Below are 9,618 nucleotides of genomic sequence, written 5' to 3'. Positions count from 1 at the left end.
ATTGAAATAAATGGAGCTACACTGACTTACATCAGCTGAGGATTTGGCCTTATGTTTTCATGTGTGCAAAATTTGTCCCAAACTGCATACCCCCCAAAACGTGCACAATCAGTTATAGTGAGCACAGAACCATAGGTCAACTCTGAACATTTTGTACTTTACAGTGGTAACAGGTAGATACCACAGGTAGTTATTGTATGACTCCTTCATGGCTTCATCCATAGCTCTTTGCAAGGAAGCTAAGTATCATCACCCCATTTTACAGATGGGAAAATTGAGGCAAAAGGTGATGTACTGACTTGCTTGAGTCCACAGCAGACAAGTGGCAGTGCTTGGGAATAGCATCCCAGGGCACTTTCAGCCCAGTCCCATTCCCCATGCATTGGGTTCTGGGGATGATGATATAGAAAGGAAAAAAAAGAACAAACAAACCACTGAAATAAATACATGATGAAATTTCCTTTTGTTTAAGAAAATATTTCCTTAAATTTCAGGATGGGTGTTTTACATTTTCTCTCTCACAGTTCTAATAAATAATACTGTAAAAATGCTAGACAGTCTCCCTGTCAGTTGGCATTAAAAGGGATATTATTGCTTTCTTGCACTGTGGTTTTTTTAGTGCCTTAATTACAGTAAATTGGAATAATTAGAATGAAATTATATGAACCCTACAATTCCCCAAGGCCTTTGTGCTGCCTTTTAGTATGATAATGAATGTTGAGATAAATAATTGATATATTCTGACTATCTCAAAATTTTTACAGCAACTTTTTTCCCCTTTCTTAATTTTCTTTTAGAGAGAAGGTGATGCTTTCAGAATGAAATATAATATGTGTAAAGTTACTGTCCAATAAAAGAAGTTAATTAAGCTTTTGGTGAACCTTCTTGCAAATAAAAAAAAAAATAGCAACAAGCAATTTCCTGATAATGGATAGGCATGTTAACATAAAATTGACTTTTTGTAAAACCATTCTCACTTACTTTCTTAAATATTTAACTTAGAGTTTAAAAAAAAAGTGCTCACAAGATAAAATGATCATTAATACAAAGGAGTCAAATATCAGAAGAGTTGTAGCAACTAATGATCTTTCTTGTTTTTAATAAGGTAAGGAAACTGTTTTAATTTAATACATATAGGCAGAGCAGTAACTAGACATTTAGTGCTTGGGTCTTGCAATCATATTTGCTCTCCTGGCCATTTTTTTCATCATTCGTCTGCCTTATTTTCCCACCCCTGTGGCTCTGCACCCTGGGCCGCCACCCAACTCACCCCATCCAGGTTATGGCCCTGCATATAGGTTCTTGCACTGCCCTCCTCCCCATAGCATCTGAGTGCCTTCCATCAGTGCATTAAGCAATGTGATTAATATAGGTCATACATAGTGCATTTTTTTCACTCATGGTTTTTCCAGTCTGGGGAACTGTGTTTGCACCATAGTGTTTTGGTAGGGTTTTTATTTTTGGCATGGTTATGTTCTATTTATATTCAAGAAGGCAAAGTCAAAAGTGAACATTGTATATAGAGTGGAAGGTGGCAAGATTTGTGGAAGATCTGTGATGTTATTTACATATTAAACGTGGAGAGAGAGTTTAGCTATTGGCATAACCTTGATGTCTTCACCCTTGAGTTCAGGAGAAGTGTTCCCAAAGGAAGGACACCAGGAATCAGGCCTCCTCACATTCTAATGACTATTTATACACACCTTGAGAGATGGGTATCCATCGTGTAAAAATGTAGAGCTAGATTGTGACTGTTTCTTACAAGGGGTAGAGAGAATAACAGAGAGCATGCCAGGATCTCATCCACTTGGGCAGTCCAAGCAAAAAGACTGAAATTCCTGGGAACCATGTAGTCTCAAAGGGGAGAGGAGGAAGTGGAGCCATGGGTCCAGCCTTTTCATCAGGGCCCAGAGTCGGCTGAATGCTAGTGTTCAGGTCTGGTCACTTAAAGAATAGAGCATAAACCAATGTGGCTCGTAGATGGGCAACAAAATGGATGTACTTGCAGGGAAGGTTTTCTATATGAGAAGACATTGCAAAGATTAGGAGATGTGAAAGTGAGGAGGCCAATAAGAGGGGTCATGGTAGAGGAATATAAATTAATGAATGGGAATCTATCAGATGATCCTGTTCACTCCGTCTCATAGCATAAGGGCAAGAGGATTCCCAATGAAAATTTAAGGCAACTAATTAAATAAAATTATTTGTATATGCTATATCTTTGGGACTCATTGCCACAAGGTGGTGCTGATGTCCAAAATTTAGCTAGATTCAAAAGGGACTAGCTATGTATATCAGTAAGGAGAACATCCACAGATAAATTAGAGATGATTAAAATTCTAAGGAATACATGCCAATCACTAACTTTCTGGGGTTAGGAAGAGACTTCACTTACTATGTAATTGTCCATTATGGAGGCTGAAGCCTTCCTCTGAACCATTTGATATTGGCTACCATCACAGGCAGGACATGTGATAAGACGGACCACTGATCTGGTTTGGTGTTGCAATTCTTGTGTTCCTGTTCTTACCTTTACAAATGCTTAGAGTAAATTCAAGTTGAAATGCTGGCATCATGTATTTTCTAACCTCTTTGTTACTCCAGGATCCTGAACCTTCTTTTGTGTGTGCAAGGGCAATTCAGCTGGAATGTACCAAGCCAGCAAAGGATTTGAAAGTTTTTTAAAAAAATGTTTTTGAACTGCCCATGTGTTGGATAGAAGTAGGCAGGGGTGAAAGTAAGCTGGTACTGGCCGGTACGGCATACCAGTAAAAAACATGTGTGGTGGTGTACCAGTAAGAAAGTGGACAAAGCATTCAGTACCTGCTTACTTTCACCTCTTTTGGCTGCATAACAGCTTGAACTCAGCTAATAAAAGCCTGAAAAGTAAAAACTCACTCTGTCACATTTCTCTCCTCCCTCTTCCTCTGGCCAAGCTGTGGAAGATGGCTAGGCTCAGTGCTTCACCGCTGCCTCACACTCAGCAGCGACTGCGGCTCCTCTCTAGCTTGTGGTGGGGAGGAGGGGGACTGGTTGACAGAGAAGCCCAGGAGTGCCTGCATAACAGCTTGAACCACAGACACAGCTGAGTTTAACCTGCAGGATTAGGGGCTATTTCTAGCATCCTTGTTTATTTCACAGTTGTTGGTGTGACCAAGGGGCAGATTTTTTTTCTGCCCTGGATTCAATACGCAAATACAATTGGAATCGGGGACTATTTCCGAGTTCAAGGGTATCCCTTCCCATCAGAGGATGAATGTAATGCCCAAACTGCTTGCAGATCCTCTTTGAAATATTATTTAAAAAAAATAGAGAACCTGGTGGGAAGATGTGTCATGGTGATCGGGGCTTATGTTTGGCAAAGGAATTTTGCTAAAGCAATGAAAGAATCACAGGGAAAGCAATTAACCTGATGGACAAAACCACAAAGAGATTAAAGGGGGGAACTGGATATTTAAGGAAACTATTGTGTTACCTTTGAAAGAAAAAATAGTTTCCATTCCACCCTATTTATAAATTGAATTAAACACCTGAAATGTCGTTAGGACATAGGAGCACAGTCTCAGATCTTTCTGTTTTGTTTCAGTGTCCTGTGGCAGCTGAAATTGACAATTTTTTCTCTAAGTATCTTATATATTTCAAGAAGGCTATTCTAGTTGTCCTTCATTCACCTCTCCTTCACTCTACTACTAGCCATCCACTGGTACCTCCTGCACCCTTTTATGTGCCTGGGAGATTAAACAATCCTTGAGATCTGTTAACTTGCTAGGAAATAGGGGGGGTCTAGGTGGGGCACTGGCGGGCATGGCACAGTGCAGCCCCTTGCCCCTGTCCACTGGCTGGCTGTGGTTTTTGCCTCGGTTACCTACTCCTTGGCAGACCCAGCCCAGCACTGGGTGTAGTGATAGCTGCTAGCTCTCTGCAGGCAGCAACCAGCAAGAGCCGATTGTTAGGGTCGCTGCTGGTCAGCAGCAGCTACATTGTGAAACATACACATACATACTGTCCTTGTGCAAGCAAGTGGCCACCCATTTCAGCGGCCAGATGCATTCTGCAGGTTTGCAACCCAGGACTCTGGAGTGGGGAGGGCTCTGGCACCATTTTGAGGAGTGGCGGGGGAGACAGTCTTTCTGCAACTAACATCTCGGGAACTTCTGCAAGAGGCAAGGTCTGGCTAGGTGCCGCCAGCGCATCTGTGGGCACCCAGCTTTTGGGTTGCTTCTTAATGGTGTCCTGCCCTCGCGGGGTTGTTGGTCCTACAATGAGAAGCTATCTTTTCTCACAGATCCATCCATACTGTACAAATATATACATTTAGAACACATATGAGTCAGAGAGATAGATGTAGATCTGTCAAGCAAGATAAGAAGATTTTGTTTTCACAGGAAGACATTCACGTGGTTATTCAAAACGTTACCACATGGTAACTGTGCGCTTTTGCTTCTTATTGGTCAAGTTTTGTCAGGCGAGGAATTTACAGTAGGAGGACAGTAAGTGCAGGGGGAAAAAAATGCCGCCTGAGGTGATACCCATTAGGGTTTGTTGAATGCGCATGTTTAAATGTAAAAGTGTGGAAATGGGGCATTGTCAGTCAAAAAGAACAGCAACAAATGAAGCTGAAACTAGTCATCTACAGGGAAAAAACACTGACACTTTGACTCTTTTTTCATGTGGTGAGCCTCCACAAAGAGAGGAGACAAATGAAACTGCTGAATTGCTGTGTAAGAAAACTGAGACTCCATCACCATACCCTGCTATGTGGTCAAAAATGCAATTTGAGGAGTTCAAAAAGAAAAACGAGTGGCTTTTTGCTTCGGGCAGTAAAGTTGGGTGCACAGTATGTCATGATGTTTCCGATTTGAAACTGCATTCTGCAAGACGGGTTAACATGTTTCCAAACGTGGCCTCTTGTGAAATATCCTTGTACTGAAAGAATAAAGAGACAGAGGTGTCCTCCCTTCACAAAAATCAATAAAAAGTAAAGAAATAAATAAATAAAACTGAACGTAAGAAATCTGCATCTCACATGGAGTCTGAAAAAATTCAAGCCATGACTAAAAAAGAAACTCTTCTTAATCTGAATGCTAAAAGTGAAGAAGCAGCATTTGAAACTACTGCTCGTGTATTCCAAACAGCCTACTACATTGCCAAAACAAATCAACCACTCAGTGACCCACGAGAGCCTCATTGACCTGCAGCAAATCAACGGAATTGAAATGAGGCATTTGTTACGTAGTAGAACAGTTTTGTGTAGACATGATCCATCATTTATCCACTGAAATGAGAGAGAATTGTCAACAAAATCATCGACAATAAGTCAAAAATTAGGGTATTTGTCAATGAATCGACTGCTCTTGCTGGGAAGTCTCATCATTTTTTTTTTTGTTTTTGAAAGCCAGAACAGATAGAATTATGAAGCCACTTACGTTTCCTCTGGACTTGATTGAGCTGCAGAGCACAACAGCAGCAGCCATTAAAGGGGAAATTTTAAAATGCTTGCTGTGTTGTGGGGTCACTAAAGAACTAGTATTGGAAGTGTTGATCAACTTTTCTAGTGATAACGCAAATGTGATGTTAGGAGTCAAAGCTGGTGTTGGAAAACTACTACAAATGGACTTTTCTAACCTATATTATGGCATTGCCTCAACCAGAGACTGGAACTTGCTGTCGATTGAAGCTTTGGAAGTCACCAGAGATACAAATGACTTTAAGGCTTTTTTGGATGCATTATATTCCTTGTACAATCAGTCACCAAAAAATTCTAGTGAACCGAGTGATTGTGCCAATGAATTACATGTTGTGCTTCAAAAAATCAGCAAAGTGTTCAAGTGCAATGTGGTAAACATACCCTGGTTTGGCAAAACACTTCACAGCGGCCTCACAAGACCAGTCGAGAGTCGGAAGTGAATGTCTTAATTCAAGGACTACACTCAAAGCTGTGTTCTGTCAATTTCTTCAGAAACCTTTCTTTAATGCTGGATTTGCTGATGAACTGAAGAACTTGTCTGAGATGTTAGAATGAGACATGACCGTTTCAAAAGCAGACAACCTAATGAAAATCTACATCAAGAGAATCAAAAGTCTTAAAAACAGACCCAGGAGTTCACACTGAACAAGCTCAGAAGGCTGAACGATCCATGATGTTCAAAAACAGCAAACCAAACGGTGCTGGAAAAAGCCCCAGAATCAATTCGTCTCAACTCATTCAAGCAGTTGTTGACAACACGAGGACAAAACTATTCACAACTGCCTCAAACAAAGCTGATCAAAGCACATGCAAAGAAAGGGCTTCTGATTATAAGAACTTAATTAACAATTTTGTCAGTTTTGAATCCTGAAAAATGGCAAGAGAATCCAGAGAATTCCCACTTTGGAGAAAAGTAAATAAGAGCATTAGCTGATCATAGATTTATAGATTCATAGACTCTAGGACTGGAAGGGACCTTGAGAGGTCATCAAGTCCAGTCCCGTATCCTCATGGCAGGACCAAATACTGTCTAGACCATCCCTGACAGATGTTTATCTAACCTACTTTTAAATATCTCCAATGATGGAGGTTCCACAACCTCCCTAGGCAATTTATTCCAGTGTTTAACCACCCTGACAGTTAGGAACTTCTTCCAACCTAAACCTCCCTTGCTGCAGTTTAAGCCCATTGCTTCTTGTTCTATCCTTAGAGGGGAAGGTGAATAAGTTTTCTCCCTCCTCCTGATGACACCCTTTTAGATACCTGAAAACTGCTGTCATGTCCCCTCTCAGTCTTCTCTTTTCCAAACTAAACAAACCCAATTCTTTCAGCCTTTCTTCATAGGTCATGTTCTCAAGGCCTTTAATCATTCTTGTTGCTCTTCTCTGGACCCTCTCCAATTTCTCCACATCTTTCTTGAAATGCAGTGCCCAGAACTGGACACACTAGTCCAGTTGGGGCCTAACCAGCGCAGAGTAGAGTGGAAGAATGACTTCTCGTGTCTTGCTCACAACAAACCTGTTAACGCATCCCTGAATTACATTTGCTTTTTTTGCAACAGCATCGTACTGTTGACTCATATTTAGCTTGTGGTCCACTATAACCCCTAGATCCCTTTCTGTCGTACCCCTTCCTAGACAGACTCTTCCCATTCTGTATGTGTGAAACTGATTATTTCATCCTAAGTGTAGCACTCAAATGAGTTTCAAATGAGAATCAGTCAATAGGAAACACACTTGGAAAACTTAAAAAACTCGTCCTTCTAGTGGGGTGAAGCGCCGAGCCTAGCCACCTTCCACAGCCTGGCCAGAGGAGGAGGGAGGAGAGAAATGTGACAGAGTGAGTTTTTTTCACTTTTCAGGCTTTTATTCCAATATTAAAGTTTTACTGGAGACAGTATTGGTAGCAGTAGCTTCAATTTCTATATCAGTCCTTCAAAGGGATCCATGAAGTTCAATGTATAGGAGAGGTGGGTTGCTTGCAATACGACCATACCAGTAAGCAACGTCAGTTACTTTCACCCAGGACATGGGCTAAAGCTATTTACGGAGCAGTGTAAAGATTCCATCTGCATCCCTGCTGACCCATTTGGAATATTGATGTAAATGTGAGTTTTCAACTGAAAGAGCAAAACCAGATTTCATTTGCAGAGCCAAAGTGGACGTTAATTATTGAGCTGCTTTCTGTACTAAAGCCCAGAAGAGAGTGAGCTTCTATGTAGATTTCAAAAGCTAATGCATACCCCTGTGCTAATGCACAGTTTTCAAATTCCTGGTGGAGGCTGTGGGTAAAGAACTCAGAGTATTTTAAATATGTATTAAGATGCTAGGATTAATTAAGTTGCCTGACAGCTTTACGTGTCAGGTGAATATGGTATTGACTTCATTATTGCAGCATGTGGATTAGAACAGAAGAGCAGAGAAAGGAGTATGGTAAAAGTTGATCTACTTTAACATTACACTTCAACTCACCCCTTGGGACACAGAGGTTTGAGACACTGGTGTAACTGATCCTACGACTCTTGTCACTGAGAAGTCAATGGAGGGATAATGCCTCCTTTTCCTAGACCAAGACGTCTCAACATGCTGGTTCAGATTGACGTTGGAGGCCGTATGAAAAGCATGTGGGTGCTTTATGTACTACAGCAGATGGTAATTATAATTGTCATTACTGCTGCCCTTTAAACAGCATTGAAACAGTGAACACCTTGTTGTTCCCTGCTCATTCAGAGGAACATCTGTTCTGATAAAAAATATTGTATCACTTGAGTTACTATCTGTACTCTTTACATTATGGGCCATCTTCTATTAGTCAAATGTTATGATGACCCTTAAAGCAAAGAGCTAACAGACCTAAAAACACAACCCTCACAGGTGAGTAGTCACATTTTAAACAAGTCTACTCTGATTAAGCTCCCCCCCGGCCACTCACTTCTCAGTTCTGAGATACTGAAGACATTATCTGGCTTAGGAAGAATGGGAATTTAACTTGCTTTTCTTATTTCAAGGAAAAGTTGTCTGGCCTGTTTACGCTCCAATGGGCAGTGTGAGCAATGGAGTTCCAAAGGATGATACCAGCCTTTCTGTGAGCCAGATTCTGCATCAGGGCACAAAAGAGGAGGTGGGGCTCAGGGAACGACCTTCTATAGCACCTCTGACCATGAGCTGGTCAGAGCCCTGATGTCGGGGGTGTGAATGTTTGTGCCATTCTCGCACTTTCATAAGTGCTAGGGCCTGAAAAAGCCTGGTGAGGGCGTAGGTTAAAGTGGTGTCATGGTTCCACCATCAGCTCCATATCCTGTCAGCCAGAAAGGGATATCCAGAGGCTGAGGACTGTCACCACACACACACTCCTGTGCTCATTCTTGACTGCACAGGGCACATTAGGTCCTCCCGTAGACTAGGTAGTACACATTGTGTATGCAGAAGCACAAGGAGTAGGTTTGCTAGAGGTGAGCTGTTGGGAAAAGGAATGGTACCACTAAACTTTTGGGATCTTCTCTTCGAGTATTTTGTGTATATCATCTGCTTTCCAGTGATGGGTGGGGCAGATTGGATGAAGTCCATGTCTCTTTCGTTAGAGGAAAAAAGGCCATGTTAATTTGTACTGCTGAAGGGATGGATCAAATTGGTACATCCTTGATCATACCCTCTTCCTGTCACTCCAGACCAATCTTTGGGCTCTTCTCAGTCAAACCCCCGGTGAGAGAGGTTAGGTGGGCATTGCACTTCTTGAACAACCCCACTCGTGGCCTTTGAAGGCTCTGCACTAGGGTCTTTGTCAGCTCTTGCAAAAGCCCTGAGTCTCTAAGAAGGATAAAGTAGCCACAACAGGCTGTTTTGTGCAAGGTCTGTGGAACAAGAGTTATGGCATAGCCCTGCTTAGAGCACTTATCCACATGTGCTGATGGCATAGCATGGTGTGGCCTTTACCCTCGGAGCATCTCATGACATTTCACTTTGGCTCTGGCTATATGACAGGCAGTCTTGCACTCTTGGCATCTGATGTAAATTCTGGATTTTTCTAAATTCTATATTAGTATGAGAAGAAGAGGAGAATAACGAGAAGCACGTTCCATTTTGCTGACAGAGAATAATGAGTCTGTAACTAGCTGTGTTATGTGAGGGGGTGAAGGGCAAGATCATGCTGTA

At 41.7% G+C, this 9,618-nt stretch overlaps 1 pseudogene; it reads left to right on the top strand.

Moving 5' to 3' along the window:
* The first annotated feature begins 4,576 nt into the window (after nt 1–4,576).
* LOC142047034 (E3 SUMO-protein ligase KIAA1586-like) lies at nt 4,577–6,423 on the top strand (annotated as a pseudogene).
* Nucleotides 6,424–9,618: the final 3,195 nt, after the last annotated feature.

Source organism: Chelonoidis abingdonii, chromosome 6, assembly GCF_003597395.2.
Source record: "Chelonoidis abingdonii isolate Lonesome George chromosome 6, CheloAbing_2.0, whole genome shotgun sequence".
NCBI classification, from domain to species: domain Eukaryota; kingdom Metazoa; phylum Chordata; order Testudines; family Testudinidae; genus Chelonoidis; species Chelonoidis abingdonii.
The sequence above is the reverse complement of the archived record's forward strand: the minus strand, read 5'-3'. Positions and strand labels throughout refer to the sequence as shown.